At 35.7% G+C, this 19,803-nt stretch overlaps 1 long non-coding RNA gene across 1 annotated transcript; it reads left to right on the forward strand.

Moving 5' to 3' along the window:
- Positions 1-1,167: 1,167 nt before the first annotated feature.
- LOC140149674 (uncharacterized) lies at positions 1,168-15,722 on the forward strand. Its single transcript, XR_011858694.1, has 3 exons — positions 1,168-1,248; positions 13,341-13,469; positions 15,058-15,722. It is a non-coding gene; the product is annotated as an uncharacterized lncRNA (long non-coding RNA).
- The last annotated feature ends 4,081 nt before the right edge of the window (positions 15,723-19,803 follow it).

Below are 19,803 nucleotides of genomic sequence, written 5' to 3' on the forward strand. Positions count from 1 at the left end.
ATTAATTAATTATTAATTAAAGAAAGAAAGAAAGAAAGCAATAAAGAAATAAAGAAAAAGAAAAGAAAAAAGAAGGAAAGAAAGAAAAAGAAAAAGGAAAAAAGAAAAAAAAAAGGAAAAAAAGGAAAAAAGAAACAAAGAAAGGAAAGAAAGAAGAGAAAAAGAAGTAAATAAATAAATAAATAAATAAGTAAGTAAATAACCATGTATTAAGAAGGGCTCATTGTTTTTAGTCCCTTATTTTATTGTTTCCAATTTTTGACAAATTACCAACATTTTGGAACATCTGTCAAATTTTTGGAGTGGGTGTGTTGGGGTGGGTGGGTTTGGTTTGTCGTTTTTCTTTACAACTTCTGTGTACAATTAATTATATGTTGTTTTCTTATGAATAATGAATCCACTTCATGTTTTGTGCTTCTTGCCTTGTGCATTCTCTTTACTGGACACAGATCATCTCCAATCTCCATGTATTTTTATTTTTATAACTTCCATGATGTGTGATTTGATTGTATGAACAGTAGTTGACTGGTGGTTATTATCTTTGTACCAGAGGATGTAAGTTTTCGGGAAATCTCCTGGGTTTGTTTTGGCTTGGTTCTATCTCCGGGCATTTTCATGCTTTTCACAGGAGTTTTTTCGTGGCTTATATCTTTGTAATGTGTCTTTTCCCCCACCAGTCAACATTTTCATGTTTATAGTGTTAGTGACGTAAAAATCCGGATATGCCTATAGGCCCGGGCTATTAAAAAAGCAAGTTTCTGGGATAAATATTTTTTCTGTGATAAATATTTTTTTCTTGGAAAAGTTTTTTTTTCTGGGATAATTTTTTTCTGGGATAAATGTTTTTTCTGGGAAAACTATTTTTGTGGGATAAATATTTTTTCTAGGATAAATATTTTTTTTTGGGTTAATTATTTTTTGTGGGATAAATTTTTTTCTGTGAATTTTTTTTTCTGGGAAAATATTGGCCCTCATGGTACACCGTATAATACCTCAAACGGGGTGAACATCCCGTTTGGCGATTTGCTGAACTGCACGTTCACCCGTTTCAGATACAAGCTAACACTAACAGGAAGGCCGCGCGCGACGTCATCCGAGATCATGAGAATAAAAAGTCGTTCATCATATGCTACGACTGTGGAAACTGTCCAGAAACTGCAAGTTCGTGTTAATCCGTAGACCCTGGAAGATCCCGTCAATTTACGGGTCTTATCATTCAGACTGAATCAGGTAGGACGTCTGTAGTAGGTAAGCTTAAAAGTACTTGTTACTTATCATGGTGTATATTAGGTGGGCCAAAAAACACTTTTTTTCTCGGATCGACTTGGAACTCTCGGAGAATTTTACTGGGGTACATACTAGTATTGTGCTGAAATATCGGTAATATCGGAGCATGTTTCGCCCAGGCAGTAGATTTTCACAAAATCCCTACTTTTTTGCTATTTCTTACTGTATAACTCTATATAGAGAAATCAGTAGAAACAATTTGGGGAAAGTAGGCATTCAGATGCCATCCTAACCAATATTAAACACTTTAGGTAGTTTGTTTGGACCCTCTAGAACATCACCAAATAGCAAGCCGTCTCCAATTGGTTACCATTATTTTTGCTAAAGACATGCATGTAAATCAAATATTAATGATTTTTGAGTTGCTATATTAAGGGGTAGGGGTAGCATTATGGAGAATTTCCCCAGTTCTACTCAGTCAAATTTACCAAATGTGGTATTATTGCATAGATATGAACTGCAGCATTGCCAAAAATAAATGCTATATGATTTTCGGTTATCCATGTTTTGACCAGAGGTCAAAAGGTCACACAGCCTTGAAAATTACTACAAATCAGGCGTCACATGACCCTTTAACCCCTGGTCATGTCAGAGCTGCTCTAAATTCATATCTCATGTATTGTTTGTACTTTTGCAGTTCATATCTACCCAACAAGACCAAGATTGTGAAATTTGACTCAGTAGAACTGGGGAAATGCTCCATAATGCTACCCCTACCCCTTAATTTAGCAACTCAAATATCATCAATATTTAACTAAATACAGGTCTCTAGCAAAAAATAATGGTAACCAATTGGAGACTGCTTGCTATTTGGTGATGTTCTGGAAGGTCTAAACAAACTACCAAAATTGTTTAATACTGGCTATGATGTCATCTCAATGCCTACTTTTCCCAGGTGGTTTCTACTGATTTCTCTATAGAGTTATACAGTAAGAAATGGTGAATAAGTAGGGATTTTGTGAAAATCTACTGCCTGGGTAAAACATGCTCCAATCTTACATATATTGTAGCACAATAGTAGTATGTACCCTAGTAAAATTCTCCAAGAGTTCCAAGTCGATCCGAGACAAAAGATGATTTTCGGCCCACCCTAGTGTATATGTATGTGTGGTAGCCTGTAGCCTGTAGGATAGAGTCCGGGATAAAGTTTGCACGGGCCTATACATGTACAGATGCATGCGAGATGCAGATGTTATAATTATTATGCTAGGCAACGGGCTATACTAAAATGCAGGAAACCTTTGACCGCGCTGCATTGTAAGGATACATCGATATTTACTGCATTGCATGCACTTGTCTCTGATTGGCTGCTAAGGCGATATGTTGTTGCTGAGTGGAAATTTATGAATGATCTGTGCGCCGTACGCGTTGTTAGCGCCGAATTTGCAACATCACGGTAGTCGCGCTCGTCAAAGGTTTGTAGTCCTGCCAGCAAGACTTCAGTCTTTATCATAAACATAATGACATCTACGGACCTGAAGTCTTGCAGCGGTAGATAGGGATGCACTGTACATTTAAGAAATCCAAACTTCAAGCATCAAGAAATATACCTTGTATTTGTCAGTTTTACCTCAGAGATGCTGTAGACCCTCTCTACACAGTGTAGAAACATCACAAGTAGAATGCTGCTCAATATGATAAATCCAAATCATGAAAATCAAGACATTTTTCAGAGCAATATTTTGACCACTTTTGCACTAAGTAAATTACTCCCATGAAGATTGCAGGTTTTGCCAACTCAGGAAATTTTGAATTCACCCAAAAGATGAGATCAATCACCTCAACTTTGTGAGTATAGACTAGTACAGTGGGATTAAAATCATCCAGGCACGCCCAAACCCTGGTACAATGGGATTAAAATCATCAGTGCATGCCAATAGCCTACTGTCCTTGAGAGAGTTCCTCAGCTACATCCTTAGAGCCCAAAAGGAGCCCACATATTGTGATGTTTCTTATTTGTGGAAAAGATAAGAATAGAGTGCACTGTAACTCTAGGTATGACGAGTTACAGTTACTGGAACTACAAAGGTTTGCTGCATTTGACTATAGGCAAGCAGCTTTAGATTTCAAAGTTGCATCAAACTCAGTAGTCATGGACCAGGGCAGGCCATGGCCATGCCATGCCCTCACTCAGACATGTTAGACTTGTACCCGAGTCCAGCTTGTCCGAGTCCGAGCAGAGCCAAGTCCATTTGTATCCGAGTCCAAGCAAGTCCGAGTCCTTTTGTGTCCGAGTCCGGACTCGGAGTCCTAGTCCAGGGGTGCCGAGTCCGAGCCAAGTCTGAGTCCAACAAACATAAGGCCCTTCGCAGTTAATTATTAGTTTCCTGTTTACCGCCGTGCGTCCAAAATTGAAAATCTCAAAATAATTAATTATTTTATTTTTATTTCTAATTTTCTCCTTTAAAATAACGTTCAACTGCATGAACTTGCCATTTTCTGACTTTAATAATATCAACAATAATGATGAATAAACAAAGAGTGCAACTCTACCTTGACTTATTCATAAAATCAAATATTGTTGTGAAATAATTAAATGCCCGCCCTAGTCAAAATGAGTTGCAGGTTGCTTGTAATAGTTCAAACTAAATAAAGAAAATAAAAGATAATTAATAATTAAGTCACCTAGTCCCTTTTTCAAAATCTTTAACAGGAAACTAATAATCAAGTGCGAAGGGCCTAAGATCCAGTCCGGACTCAAGTCCATGTCTGTATGTGTGTGTGTGGGGGAGGTCATTCAACTTATGATGTGTCATGTGTCTGCCTACTGGCATTGCTTAGTATGAGCCTATTTGTATAAAAATGGGTCAAATGAAAAAGGGATAATTGGGTATAAAATGTTGAAAGAAGGGTGTCATTTGGTATAACATTTTGAAAAAATGGCATTTTTCCCAAAAATGGAGCAAAATTTTATATCATTTTGTTTCTAAATTTGCTGAAAAAAAAAAAAGAAAATTGCAAAGTTTTTGATGATAAAATTGTAGAAAGAGAAGGTCATTGGCCATAAGTTACTCACTACATTTGTTTTGTACACAACACCACACACCGCTCTCCCTATACACACCCACCCCACCCAACCCCACCCACCCCACCCATTTAACAGATCAAAGACTCAACACAACCAACCGTACACACACCCCTTCAAAGTTCCATACCCATGAACAGGTAACTCCTGATGGCAAAACCTACTACATGTACATGTCTCGACCACCTGTATCAGACAGCACACAGCAGTCATGCACAGTGCTCACACTACATGTAAACACACTTGCACCCAGGGACTAGAGGAGTGTCACTAGGCTGCATGCAGCATACATGTAAATGAATTGCAATGTATTTCAAATATATATTATAGAAAATAACATCATCATTATCATCATCATCATCGTTTATCATTTTCGTTATCATCATCGTTATCATCATCATCGTCATCATCATCGTCATAATAATAATAATACTAACATAAATTCACCTGTAAATATTCTAAACATCTTTTCAAAATTGTCCCACACAAATGTGCACCCTACAGCCATAATAAAATTTACTGAGCTGAGATGTATGGTCCAGTGTGCATGTTTCTCCCTTTCAAGATTGGATTGGAAAGTTCCATGAAAGAACTTTTAGATATTTTTATGTAGTCCAAATAAAAATAAAATTTGCATTTAATTATTATTTCATTAATTTGATTCTACTAAATGACAGATAAATCTAAATAATTGGTGGATATGCAGGATATATGACAGATCACAGATTTGATAGCCCCAATTAATTTGTAAAATGGCCAAATAAGTAAAGTCAACAAATTTGAGATCTATTTTGACATTTTTAGATAATCATTTCACATTTTACACGGATTTAATTGGACTGGACTCGGACCGGACTCGGCTTCGAGTCCGAGTCCTTTTGTGTCCAAGTCCGAGCCAAGCTGAGTCTTTTGGTGTCCGAGTCCGAGCCAAGTCAGAGTCCAACAAAAAGTGGACTCGAGTCCGAGTCCGGACTCGCACAATACATCTTAAAAAGAATTATCAGTACCGGTAGTGAGTGGTACTTGTTTACGAAAGCCAATAGCCATAGAATTGCAACATAATCATGATAATTTAAACGATTACCTGTCAAATGAAAGGGAAAGAGTGATTTGGGAGGTTGTGGTATATGCATTTACATAGCTGTTAAATATATATATATATACATGTCAACAATCATTCAGAACACAAAATATTGTAACAATTAACCCATTTTACCATACAAAACTGCATAGGCCGTCTTTAAATGCAGTCGAAGACAAATGACTACTTTTAAAATAGGCAGTCGTACCATAGAGTTAAATTGGCAGTTTCACTTGCATTAAATTATGCAGTCATGTAGTTTAGCCTGGCCGGGAAAACAAGTAAACTAGAGCAAGTGTGCCCTTTGCAAGGGCACGAGGTAACGATCTGATCAAGCAGCAAATGCCAGCAATACTGTGCTGGATAAGATTAATTTTAATTAGACTGTTTCATTAATTGCCATTTTAATACCATATTCATTCCAATAAGCGCCCATGCCCCAATAAGCTATAGTCCTCCAGCTATTTCATCTGTCACTTCAACATTAAAGGGTACCATTAATGTTGAAGTGACAGATAGACAACAATACGATGTCGATACAGTGAAATAGCTGGAGGACTACAAGTCCTGTGTAAACTTGTAATACATTTTCTGCATCAGAAAAGCTACTAGAACGTCAAGGACCCTTTTGTAACATGCGTAAATTCGTCTCTAATAGACGCCCATTACGAAAAAAACCTGGTAAACCCGGTAAAAATAAGCGCCCACCCAAAATGACTTTGTTAAGCGCCCTGGGCGCTTATTGGAATGAATCTGATGCACGGTACCTTGATCGTGAAAGCTGCCATTTTGAAAACTTGATCTTTGACCTCTGTATGGCCTCTTATAATTACCTTAAATGAATTTTAAAATATTTAAAACATGTTAAGAATATCATAAGGATCATTGCATTTAAATTTCACCTAAATTGAAGCATTTTGAAAACTTGACATTTGACCCCTTTATGACCCCTTAATGACCTTAAATGAATTTAAAAACATCTTTAACATGTTAAGAATGTCATAAGGATCATTGTGTTTAAATTTCAGCTCAATTGGAGTATTTTGAAAATCTTGACCTTTGTTACCCCTTAATGACCCTCAAACTTGAACAGATTCAAAATAGGCAGTCATGTGGCATGTATGGAAGACAAAATAGGCAGTCGAGAGCTGTAATTTGCATACCGGGTACGTCACATGATCACCAACTGCCATTTCAAATATGATGAGGCAGTTACAAGCAGTAGGCCTAAGTGTAAGAATATTTTGGATGTTTTGGGCACTATTTTAAATATATAATTCAGACATTAATACACTACTAAATACAGATGACTACAATAAGTCAATAACTGTATGAATTGGCAAATTTGAGGCTTACAGATATAATGCATGTAGATGGGTAGAAATTTATATGCTAATGATTATTATTTCTTTCAGATTTCCTTTTATAAATTAAGCGCATATACTGCCAGCCATCCAGCGCATATGATTTTCCACAAGGTCCTATACACACATTTGTTGTCACAGCGTGTATATATGCGGTGGTAACAGATATTTTGCAGCAAGCACTTGTACAAGCCTGTACAGTCATTCATGTATGAACTTTATTAGTTTCAGTGGCAACCAGGGGGGGGCAGATTCCCTTCAATTGCCAAAGGCAAAAATTCCCCCTTTTTTAACCCAAAAAGACCCATTTGCGAAAAAATAGAGGTTTTTTTAATGTCTTCAGTCAATCAAAAAGGTCAAAATTTTGAAAAAAAAGGTCCACCTTTTCAATATCTGCCAATACACTTTTTTCAAAATCAGCCCCCCCCCCCCAAAAAATTAATCCTGGTTACGGACCTGGTAGAAACCTAGCTTTCTATAGGGCCTAACTACGGTACCGGTACTGAATAATTTGGATTTGCATTATATGCAGACATGTACATGTATGTATGTAACTATATATCATGGTGGAAATTAATTAATGTGGTGCAGCAGGATAATTAATGTACTCATGTACTCTGGGCATATATTTATTTTGGCAGGCTAAAAGGGAGTGAGCAATAATTTTTTTTTGGGGGGGGGGGGTCATCAAAATATGCATGGGTTCATCAAGCCTTTTGGCAAAAAAATTTTAAGAGCCATTATGGAAATAATAGCTAATTATCCAAAAAGTAAGATGGGATCTTGTTGGTGCACATTTTTATTGCTGGTCACAGTTCCACTTTTGTGCTGTACATAGGCAAAATAATGGCAATTCGGCACAAAGTATGCACTTTGACCTCTATATTTTAGGGCCTGTTTCAAAATTGTCGTAATCATGTCGGACGGAATTTGATAGCAAATATGGCTGTCATTTTTGTTCCAGAAGTACTGGACTGGTTTTATTTTACATGGGTATGGATATCATGGTACATAGCTATCATGCTATGGCAGTATTGTCTGAAAACTCTTTGATGGCTTCGTGTAGGACGGGAAAAAGTGACCATGTCGAACGGAATCTATAGAAATGGGGTTCCCAGGCTTTTGACATTCAAATTGATATTCTATCAAAACTTACAACAATATCTTATAAAGTCACTGCCAAATAGTCAAAGGAACATTCATAAATTAAATTTCTCATACAATCTTTATTCAACAATCATTGTCATGGAAATGGCATCTCAAAAAATGGGCCATGTCGGATGGAATGCATCATGTCGGACGGAATGAAATGTTGACTTTTTTGGAAACTTCTCAAAATTTAATATTTATTACCTGCATTATAAAGATAAGGTCATGTATTAATGCTGTGTATACTTTAAAAGTATTGACCTCTATTTATTTAAGATGTAATTATGGAAAAATTGACAAATTCCATCCGACATGCTAGATTCGTCCGACATGATAATCAATTGAAAATTGGTCCCCAACTTGCTTAATTTTGAAACTTACTTCTTAGAAATGAAGTTACAATACATTTTATGTAAGATTCATATCTATTCTTTCATAAAATAAACTTTTTCTTATGAAAACTACAAGATTTCTTAACTATTTTGACGTTTTTTTCATGGGTATACAAAAACACAAGCATGTCGGGCGGATTTTTTGGAAACAAGTATCAAGGGCTCCTTGAGCACTTATCTTTCAATTGTTTTATTTTTTTGTACTTACACAATAAATACACACCTTATAATCAAAATAAAAATTAAAGCCATTTGTCATCAACTATCAACAATCAATTTCTTGCAATTTTAAAAATGTAAACACTGAATTTTCCGTCCGACATGCATGAATTTTCTTTTCTAAGAAGTGTTTCCTTTAAAACTACTCAAAATTTTATTTATTTATTCCTGTGAAGTATCCATGAATTTAATGTAGAAAATGAATCAATAGTTGTTTTAGTCAATTACCTTTAAAAAAATGGACAAATTAAGGGCTACATGAAAACCAGTATGTCGGACGGAATTGTTTACAAGGGCACATTTTGCATTGCCCCATGCAGGATAATGGCATATTTCACACTTAAAAATGACCAGTTTCATCACATGTACTTTCCTGCAGTCTGATTGAACAAAAGTAGAATGTTCTGTACACAATATGCAAATTAGCCTAGGATAAGGCTAATGAAGTGAAATGATTAGTTTCCAATCACATTTTTTCAGTGAAATATGAGGTCATGATTTAATTATTCATTATTTTGGAAAATTTCATTATTGTCAAAACTTTTGTTTATATGGCTATTACCTATATTGTTGATGAAAGACCATCTCAAAACAGGTATTAATGCTAAGATCATCATTACAGACATTTTGCAACAGATTCAAAAAAATATCTGAATTTGATTTTTTTTTAAATGGTCACTGAAGTTGTTACCCTCAATAAAGAAAGAATAAACTAACTAAAGTGTTCACTTGAAACATGACGAGGTAATCCTTAAATTCCATTATTTACTACATCCTCTACCCCTACAGCTAAGGAAAACTGCTGATTATGATCAGCAGGGGATGTCAGACATTTTGAGAGTTTCAATTTTGATTATTGCCATCTCAATTTGCAGATAATTGACTTTTTTATGAAAATAAGTTTCGGTCAAACTGAAAAGGCAATGTGGGCGGGTGACGGGAAACTAAGAATCAACTTTCATTAGCCTAATCTGTGCAGAACAAGGTGTAGCATATATGTGCAGACTGCAAATACATGCTTTGCACAGGGCACTGTGGGATGAGCACAGTCTTTCTGGCTTCTTTTACATTATTTTGTGTAATTGTAAATAGACCAGTATCAGGCAAAATGAGCTTCTGATCGATGTACATGTAGAGCGAAAACTATGTTAACAAACAAAAACATGTCATACCTGAGACCATAATACCCACCTCGAGTCTCAGTGCCATACAGAGTGCCTATTTTGGCTATGAGTCATTTAGTCTATAGTGGCATTTATTTCTTTAACATTTACCTTTATAAACTGCACTTTAAATATATGTCTAAGTTTTCTTCTCTGTGTACACTGTACACTGGGGTGAGTGTGTACACATGTATAATACAAATTTTGAAGCGCTAACTTGTTAGCTAAAAAATCCAAATTTCAATGTACATGTACTTGAGGCCCTTGAGGCCCTACATCAGGGCCCTTATAGTTATCATGAAAAGTGTTCAATTTGGGATTTAAAATTACAGACTAGTCTATTTTCAATTACACAAAATAATGTAAAAAAGTCAGTAATTGGAATTAAAATATATATATGAGCTCACCTTCAAAGTGAACACACACATGTGTAAGCAGACATGTGTGAGCAGATTAGAAGCCAGAAAAACTGTGCTACATGTACACCTTGTTCTGCACAAATGACAGATTATCCTAGGCTAATTTGCATTGTACAGAACATCCTACTTTTGTCCAATCAGACTGCAGGAAAGTACATGATCCCACTTTTTTTTACTTGCAATCAGTTATACATAAGCCCCTTTAGCCAATCATCCAAAATATAAGATGGAATCATGTTGGTGCACATTTTTATTATGGGTCAAAGTTCCACTTTTATGCTGCACATAGGCAAATATGCATCACTTTAGCACAAAGCTTGACCTTTGACCTCTTTTATATTAGTGCCCACTTGATCCCAAATACCTGTTACTTTTTTGTCTACCAGTTGCCAAAGAAGCTAGACAATGAAAAATAAAATTGGGATCTTGTTGGCGCATCTTTTTTTGATGCAGTAAAAAGCCCACATTGTGCTACGCGTCATTAATGAGGGGAAAAGAGGGCAATTATTGACCTCTACAATGATGCTAAGTCCATTTTCAAAAAATCAGAAAAAATATGAAGATCAAGAGATCCCAAGCTAATTTTTCAGTACTTGCAAAGAATTACCTCTTTGATGAAATGCTATTCGGAGAGTCAGATGACGTTGGCGTGCAATAATACAGGCATGTAAAAATGTGCCAAACTATGTGCGCCATCAAAATCCCAAAAACTTTTGCTGAAAAATGAAACTTACCATTGAGGTCTTTAATTTCAAACTTGTTGGGACTTGGGATCTTGATGGCGCATCCCGTTATGATGCTTTGAAGTTTGCCCGAGGCGCTTTTCATCAAATCATTGGATTTTTCTTGGTTTTTGTAATGTGCAAAATGCAGGTTGGGATAATGATGGCGCACAATGTTATGCACCTCCAAAGTTTACCATTTGCAAGTAAGGCTCAGAGAGGCTGAAATTTCAAGAATTTTTTTAAGGTGAACGAGGGCGCTGCGTACGCTCATATTGTACATGTGTGTTGTTGGTGTTAATATGTACCAAAATTATTTTTTAGAGAAATTTTTTTTTTTGTATCACAACCCCCCTGATTTGGGTACATAAGGGAGACTGGCTCTTAATAGTATTTCAGCATTTTGGGTAAAGACTAACAAAATTAAAATTTTACGGAAATCGTAAGTAGTCGACTGCATATTTAGAGCCTCATATGTAATCAACTGCATTTAGAACCATAGTCAACTGCCTATTTAAGGCTTACGGTATAATAATAGTAGTCGACTGCCATTAGGCCAAAAAAAATAGTTTGTTTGTCCTCCACAGCTTTGAATGAGGACGTGCGGGCGGGCAGATTTTTTTTTTTGAGTTTTAAATTTTTTTTTTGATTTGGCGTATTCCTGGACCTAGCTAGAGCTATTAATGCTACAATCATTCATGTTGACTTAAAAAAAGTTTTAAAAAAACAACATTTTGTTTCTTTAATATGCAGTTAAAGTTATAATTTATGTTCATGTCATAGTCTTTTAATGATTTTAAATCCAATGTATTTTGAAGTCACTAAAAATAATAGACTATGACATGAACACAAGTTATAACTTTGCATAATGAAGACCCAAAATGTTTTTGGGGCTTTTTTATTCAACCATCTTAGCATTTAGCTCTAGCTAGGTCCAGAGGTACTCAAATCTGAAAAAAAATTGAATTTTACTTATTTTATATAAAAAAAAATTGGTCAGGCCTTAATCTGAGGAGGCGGGCGGTCGAGGACAAACAAACAACTTTTTTTTGCCTTGTAAAGGCGTGTGCATCAACCAAAGCAAGGGAGTGCAGGGAGATTCTTCCTGGTTGAAGGTACTAGTATACAGGGATGTGCCACGGTTTGGGGGTACCTTTTCAGCGAATTTGGTATATCAATGAGTGGAGACCAACTGACCAATGCGCCCAGTTGGGTGCATATGGTCAAAAGTGCCCCTAAAATGATCCAATTAGGACAAATTTTGATGCTTTTGGGGTGTTTGTTGTGGAAAATTGGTATACTGATCACTAAATGATCTTGCACCAGAATATATCAAATGTCTCCTCCAACCATATAACCCTCCTCGTATGCTCCGTTCCAGTGACAATCGCTTCTCTGCGAACCCGTTCAAAACATTCATGGGGGGGACAGGGCTTTTCAATTGCTTCACCATGTCTCTGGAATACTCTGCCAACCCACATTAAACTAAGTACATCTTTAGCACAGTTTAAAAGTTCTTTAAAAACTCATTTAATGAAAGAAGCATTTTACTGATGTGCATCACCATATTTTGTTCACCTATTGATTGTTGTTCATGTGTAGATTAAGTTGTAATGTAAATTAATTTTTATTATGTAGTTTATGTTAATCTCTGTATCGCGCCTTAGCGCCATTGATTTGGTGGAGATGTGCGCATTAGAAATTCACATTATTATTATTATTTAATACTGGTGGGTGGCAAAAACAGCTATAAAAAGTACATTTTTCAAAGACCCCCCCTCCCAGTGGGAGTGCTGTACCTCTCTAGAAGCTAAATAGCCAAATTTGTTCAAAGACATTTTGTATTTGGTATTATATAACTCATACAAAGTTTCTTGTCATTTGATTGGCCAACTACTAATGAAATTTCTGCTATTTTTAATGGCCAGCTCTTGCACTCCGCATCTGTGTAATAATCATTTTTCCATTGCACGGACGCGGAGTTACCATAGCAACGCTGTCAGACGTTCGAGGGTATAGTGTGAAGTTTCCACTTTGACCGGCTAATTATAGGTGCGGTGCGGGTGTTGTTTCTAAAATAAATATCGCATTTAGATATCTTTTGATTTATTTTGTGTTCCTGGTGATTTATAAAATTAAGTGGAAGCAAGAACTTAAGATAATGAGTTAAAACAAATTTTGAATGTTTTTATTCGTTCAATGGAAAAATATTTGCATTCTGTGAAATGTGAACTGTTTTATTCAACTCGGTAAAAGCCTTGTTGAATGGAACATTCCATATTTCACTTCATGAAGATATTCATACATTTGAACTTGTAAACATTCAATGCTTGTATACTAATCATTTATCATGTTTATAGTTCTTTAGGCTAGGCCTCTTACATAGGATTCTTACATATTATCATGATTATGGTAAGTGCAGCAGGGAGTTCAGCCCATTTTCAGAAACCTAAAAAACATGTTTGTTTTTGTAAAATGTTGCCACATTTAAGATCTTATTTTTGAATTTTCACAACTAGGTTTCAGTGATGTCAACTTGAAGTGAACTGTACAGTTACCACTTGCAGGAGATGTTCATTGTGGCTTCAAATCATGGTGTATAGAGAACTCAACTTAACTGTGAACCTGACTGAAACATCAAAAATCTGGTATGTACAATGAGTTTATAGTAATCTTTTTTATTGGCTAATAAAAAAGGATTAGGCCACAAAGGTCTAATGTAAATGAATGTATACCTCACTTTAAATGGTCTATTGATGGTCCAGAATACTTAGTCATTGATCCCTGTCTAGGTTTTCACAAGTTGCACTTGTCTAGGTTTTCACAAGTTGCGTTCGTGCAGTGAGATTAAAATCCGTGCAGTGAGAATTCAAAATCCGTGCTTAAAATATATATCGCCATTAAGATTCAACACTGTGTTTTGGGCCAAAATATTACTTGCTAACTTTTGCACGCTAAAATAGTCTGAAATTGAACATTTTTAGTAAGCTTGCGCTTAGCGAAAAATTTCCCAGTAGCATCGGCACAAATTATGCTCGTCCTCGTTAATGCTTCAACATCATTATGTTCGGTTTGAGGCCAGAATCATGACAATTGTCCAAACTTTTAAACCCATTTTAAAGAGCACACCGCTAAATAAACACGTCATTCGTGTAACCCTAGTGATTAAAAATACAAAAACTGTTTTGAGGTATTTTGGGCTGCTCTTTGGACTAAATAACCAAAGAGGGAGTGGCGTGTTATTGCTTAAATAAAAGTGTAAAGCCTATGCATGAATTTGAATCGCCATTGCCAAAGTCGCATTTGTACAATTGTCGAGAAAATCGGTCCATGAATTAAAAAGTGGGCAGAAACAGGTTTCCAGCCTCGAGTTCAAGCCAAAAACAGTGAGGGTGTTGGTTACGGGCTTGTACCGGAAAAGCGATAATGTAAAACATTCATCGATTTGTAATTGACTTAAGCGGGGGACTTCCCCTAAACATTCTAATAAAAGAAAAATTAAAGCAATATTTGCCCTGTGAATCTTCCCTTCTAGTCCGAAAAATACTGTGTTTTGGACCAAAACACAGTATTCGCAAGCATTGGCCCCACAATGCCAAACTTCACACCTTCAATGGGGGCTAAAATCAAACCGGCACAAAATATGCTTGCATCTCTAAATTCTAATACTTCCGCCACCACTGCTTAGCGTGCAGTGACTTTTTCGCCTAAAATAGCCCCTGTTGCAGCTACCTACTTGCAGCTGAATTGTACTTAGCTCTGTATAAATATGCACAAATCAAATGTGCGAAATTCAACATACAGTAGTCATATTATTTCAACTTTACTGGATAATAAATTGAGTATCATAAAAGCATTCAAATTTCATAGAATCATTCTTTTTCTAACTTAGCAATTTGGGGCCTGGAGATAGAAAGTTAGGGCCCTGCGATAGTAACTTAGTAACTTGGGCCTGACTTAGTAATTTGGGTCACTGACTTAGTAACTCAAGGCCCCAACTTAGTAACACAGGGCCCCAACTTAGTAACTCAGGGCCCCTAGTTACTAAGTCGGGCCCTGAGTTACTAAGTCTGGGCCCAAACTACTAATTGAGGCCAAAACTACTGAATCAGGCCCAAGATATGTTTTCCTTGCCATGACACTTTGTGGGCTCAGTAGGTTGTTCAATTTAATTATTGGTGCGAAACATGTATTAAATTTAAACATTTTTAATTGATATTTTGGTTTATTTTACAGATAATATTTGTACTGGAACTGGAAGGAACCACCTGCAGCAACACAGCAGCAAGCTAAAGCAAGAGAAAGATCGAGATGATGATAGTGATGATATGTGTAAACTTCCAGGATCTGTGGTGCAAATCAAATTTAAATTTCAGGGAAAAACAATTGACAGAAAAAGACAACTTGTCAACAACATTGCAGGTAGGGCCTACATGTAGGCCTACCTATCAATTAGGCACTAGTAGACATCACCTGATGAATTTGACCGACAGGGTTCTTCAAAACATTTTGTGCAAGGATGTGCCACTGCCACACAGACTAATGGATGCTGACATTTAAAAAAAACACCAAAATTTGCATAAATTAGGTGCTTTTAAAATTTGCAATATAATACACATTTTATGGCAAATGATTAAAAATTGATATACAACAGTCCTCGAAGTAAACTTTCTAAATCTAATGATATGTACTTAAAGTGTATGTAGCTGGGATGAAAAGCCGACGATCCATTGAAAATTTTGACCGTTCGTAAATTTGTATTGAAGATATGGATTTTTTCCCCCAAAACACAAAAAAAAGGTCTTTTGGGGAAACAAAATGTATACCTTCAATATGAAAGGTCAATATTTTCAACTGATCGTCAGCTTTTCATCCCAACTACATACACTTCAAGTGCATATCATTAGATTTAGAAAGTTTACTGAGGAGTGACTGTTAAATATCAGAAATTTAGAAAATATCAAATTTTAATGATTTGTCATAAAATTTGTATTATATCACAATTTAAAAAATCAGAATTCTTTGATATCAGAAGGACATTCCTCATATCCAGAATGCAATTCGATTTGTCTGATGTACTCTCAGCTCCCACAAATAATCCTGTGAAAACATTAATATCCCATTCCTTAAACAGGGAGTTTTCTTCCATTATTCACTCCCAAAGGGAGGGAATAATTTTACCTCTTTGGGGGCTGGGGAATTTTGTGTTATTGATTTTAAAAAGAGAGGAAAAAATCAACAGGATTCAAAGAAGATTAAAATAAAATGAACTAATTTGGATAGTCACTGGCTGGCAGTAACTGCTCTACAAGGTACCTGAATCAAGTGTCATTTAGGGAAGAATTACAATGGGTTCATAGCATTATACATGTAGCAGAGTGGTCTCTTGGCTTTTACCCATCCCCATCCCCAAAATAATTATTTTGAGGGAAACCAGGGATGCTTTTGCATAAAAATGGAATGAGTAATTCTTCCCTGCCTGGGCAATATAGTGACTTGTGGTCATACTATAGGAAAGGTAATAATGCACACAAAGATTAAAGGGAGCTGATTCCTGCTTCGCATATTTCATACAAAATCTATTTTCTTTTCAGTTTGGACACCTAACTTTCTAGGGAATCATTTGGGATTCTAAGTGAAGATAGAACTGCCAATTAGCTAACTTAAGGGATCTAGAATGGGCGTTTATGGCGTTTCGACAGTATTTTTTGTGGGACATAAGAGCACCTCAGGCGTGTCGAATTGCATTCTGAATACTGAAGCATGTCTTTCTGATATCAAATAATTTTCATTTTTGAAATTCACGATATAATACAAATTTTATGACAAATTATTAAAATTTGGTATTTTTCAAATTTTTGATATATAACAGTCCTCGAAATAAATTTTATAAATCTAATGATATATTCTTAAAGTGTATGTAGCTGGGAGGAAAAGCCGATGATCAATTGAAAATTTTGACCTTTTATATTGAAGATATGGATTTATTTCCCAAAAGACTTTTTTTTTGGTGTTTTGGGAAAAAATCCATATCTTCAATCTGAAAAAGTCAAAATTTTCAATTGATCGTCGGCTTTTCATCCCACCTACATACACTTTAAGTATAAATCATCAGATTTATAAAGTTTACTTCAAGTACTGTTAAATATCAAAAATATCAATTTTAATGATTTGCCATAAAATTTATTACATTGCTAATTTCAAAAAATCAAAATTATTTGATATCAGAAGGACATTCTTCGTATTCAGAATGCAATTCGATATGTCTGATGTGCTCTAATGTCCCACAATAAATACTGTCCAAAGCGGTTCATACCCCTTCCCGTAAGGCCAGAGTAATGGAAGACATATTCGTCCACCCCCAAATTTGAGATTTCTTGATATTTATCAACACTAAGATATATTCTTTCACTTGAAACTGTTCAAATACAACTTGCTAATATTTACTCGTATTTTTGCTTGATTTATTTCACTCTTTTCAACTCTAAAAAGTCACATGGCTCAAGGCAGCTTAGTAAATTGGCGGAAATAATGAGTCAGAAATCGCTGAATGCGAAATATTGTGATCGTGCGTGTGAATCGCATTGCGTGACGCGGTGTAACTCTGCGCGTATGTCCAACGCAGTCAAGGCGCATTCAGTGTGTTGTTAATGCCAGCAAATGTGTGTTAACAAAAACCAAAAAATGCCGGTTTAGATTTTTTAATTATTTTGAAATTTGGCGCACTGAAAGCAGACACAGTATAGATTCATTGGTGCAAAAGATGCATATTTAGACCATGCACCAGATACAGCTTTTACAAGCGTGAAAGTCTTACTGTTTTAAAATATAAGGGCGTTTTGTGCATAATTTTGACATTTTTTACTAAAGCGTCGATTTCTCAGAGTTCACTTTTGACAATATTGCACAATTTTTGTGACAAGATAACTCGAAAAATATACAAGCAAAAGGTAAACTTTTTGCACTATCGTTTAGAGTACATCAAAGTCTAGGGAAGGTTTTCTCATTTTTTCAAAATATTTGTTTTAAACAAAAATATACACCCTTATGTGCAATTTTTAGCTTAATAGACTAACAAAATTGCTTTTTTCAAATGATTTTTTCAATATTTGAAAAAAGAGACAAATTTCAAAAAATAAAAAACCTTCCCTAAGTTCATGTCTCTTCATGAAAAGCTAACTGAATTTTTTTTTTTTTTAATGGAAAGTCGTAGGGTAAAAAAGTGAATTTTTGTGCTTTTTTCAAAAACTCAAGATTTTTGAACAAATCTGGCGTCACCATGGGATTCCTTGACTCATTTCCTTTCTAAAAATGTATACCGGTAGTTTTATATACTTTGGACATAATTCGAAAAGGTCCATGTTCTCTCCCATTACTCTGGCCTTAAGGGGTTACTACACCCCTGTCCAATTTTGTGCCTATTTTTGCATTTTTCACAAAAATTATAGCACATTGGTGACAAGTAAGATATTTATATTATAGGGGCCAGGACTACAACTACTGTACTGAAAATTCAGCATTTCAATGCAAGTAGTTATTGATTTATTGATCAAATATTGGTTTTCCCTCATTTTTTACTGTAACTCCACAACTGTTGTTGTCTGTGCTGAAATAAAAATGTCCAGTGCATGCAGTAGTTGTAGTCCTTACCCTATAATATACATATCTTACTTGTCCCCAATGCGCTATAATTTTGATTTTGAAAAAATGCAAAAATGGGCACAAATGGGCAGAAATGTTATACTATAACAACTCTATGAACATGATGAATATTAACTTGTCCAAGTTTGTCTTCCTTTAAGCTTCAGATCCAAACCATTGATTATCCTTCCCTAGATGAGTGGCAATCTCGAAACTCTGCTAAAAAAAGCTGAAAACAGCTAGCAAAAAGCTGAAATCAGCCAGCAAAAATCTGTATTTTGGGAAGATCCTATACTTTTGTATGAGCAAGTTAGTGTACCAGGTACAAAAAAGTTGAAATTCAAAACCAAAAAAACTGAACTCTCACACATCCTGAAAATAATAAATCACAGTTTTGAAAATAAGAGCCTGGAGGTGTTTGACAGTCTGAGTCCGTCTCCCCTTTAAACCGTTAGTCCTTAGATGCAATTACTGTATTCAGTGTCCAGACTGTACCATCTAAGGAAGGAAGTTATGTTTAAAGGGAAAACAGAATCAGAACAATTAACTTACAGCACCTAACAGTTGATGGGCGTAGATCCGGGGGGGGGGGATAAATCCCCCAATATTTTGCCAGGGGGATGGTCCATACAATCATCCCACATGTTGATGCCCCCCCTACTGGGGCACGAATTTGTGCTTTAAATGAAAAAAAGTGCACCAACGTATTTGTACAATAAACTTATTCTGTTGTCAAAAGGTGTTGGATTCACTATACTTTTATAGTTTTTTTTTTTTTTTCCCATCTACCCCACTGATAAAGAGTTTCTGGGCTGACAAAATAATACTCACCTATATTCAGTCAGGGAAGGGAGAAAACAAGAAAAATACAGAAAACTACAAATAGATCAGGGATGTGAGAGTTCCTCTTTTCAGCTGATTTCCTCTTTTTTTGTTGCCAAAATTTATGCGTTTTTCTTTTATTTTCAGCCCATATTTGGCGTTTTTACCCTGATTTTACGCTCTTTTTAGTGATTGTCCTCGTTTTTGGTCTGTGGCCTCTCACACCCCTGATAGATAGCAATCAGCATAACATTTTCCATTTTGGGTCCATTTTGATTCCAGAAGAGGAAGAATCTGGGGAAGGCTGTGACTGACACACCGCGGTAGGGTGTAGGAATATTTTCTGGAAGAATAGACACCCTTGTCCTAAATCAACAAAAACATTGAAAGACAAAAACACCTTTTAATTTAAAAGTATGTATATTCAACTGGGGCGCAGAAAGCGGGTGGACGAAGTCCATGGGCTACATCCCTGATCTTCAGAATAATACACTGCCAGTAAAATTGGTAACAAATCAA

This window comes from Amphiura filiformis, chromosome 4 (genome assembly GCF_039555335.1).
Source record: "Amphiura filiformis chromosome 4, Afil_fr2py, whole genome shotgun sequence".
Taxonomy (NCBI): Eukaryota; Metazoa; Echinodermata; class Ophiuroidea; order Amphilepidida; family Amphiuridae; genus Amphiura; species Amphiura filiformis.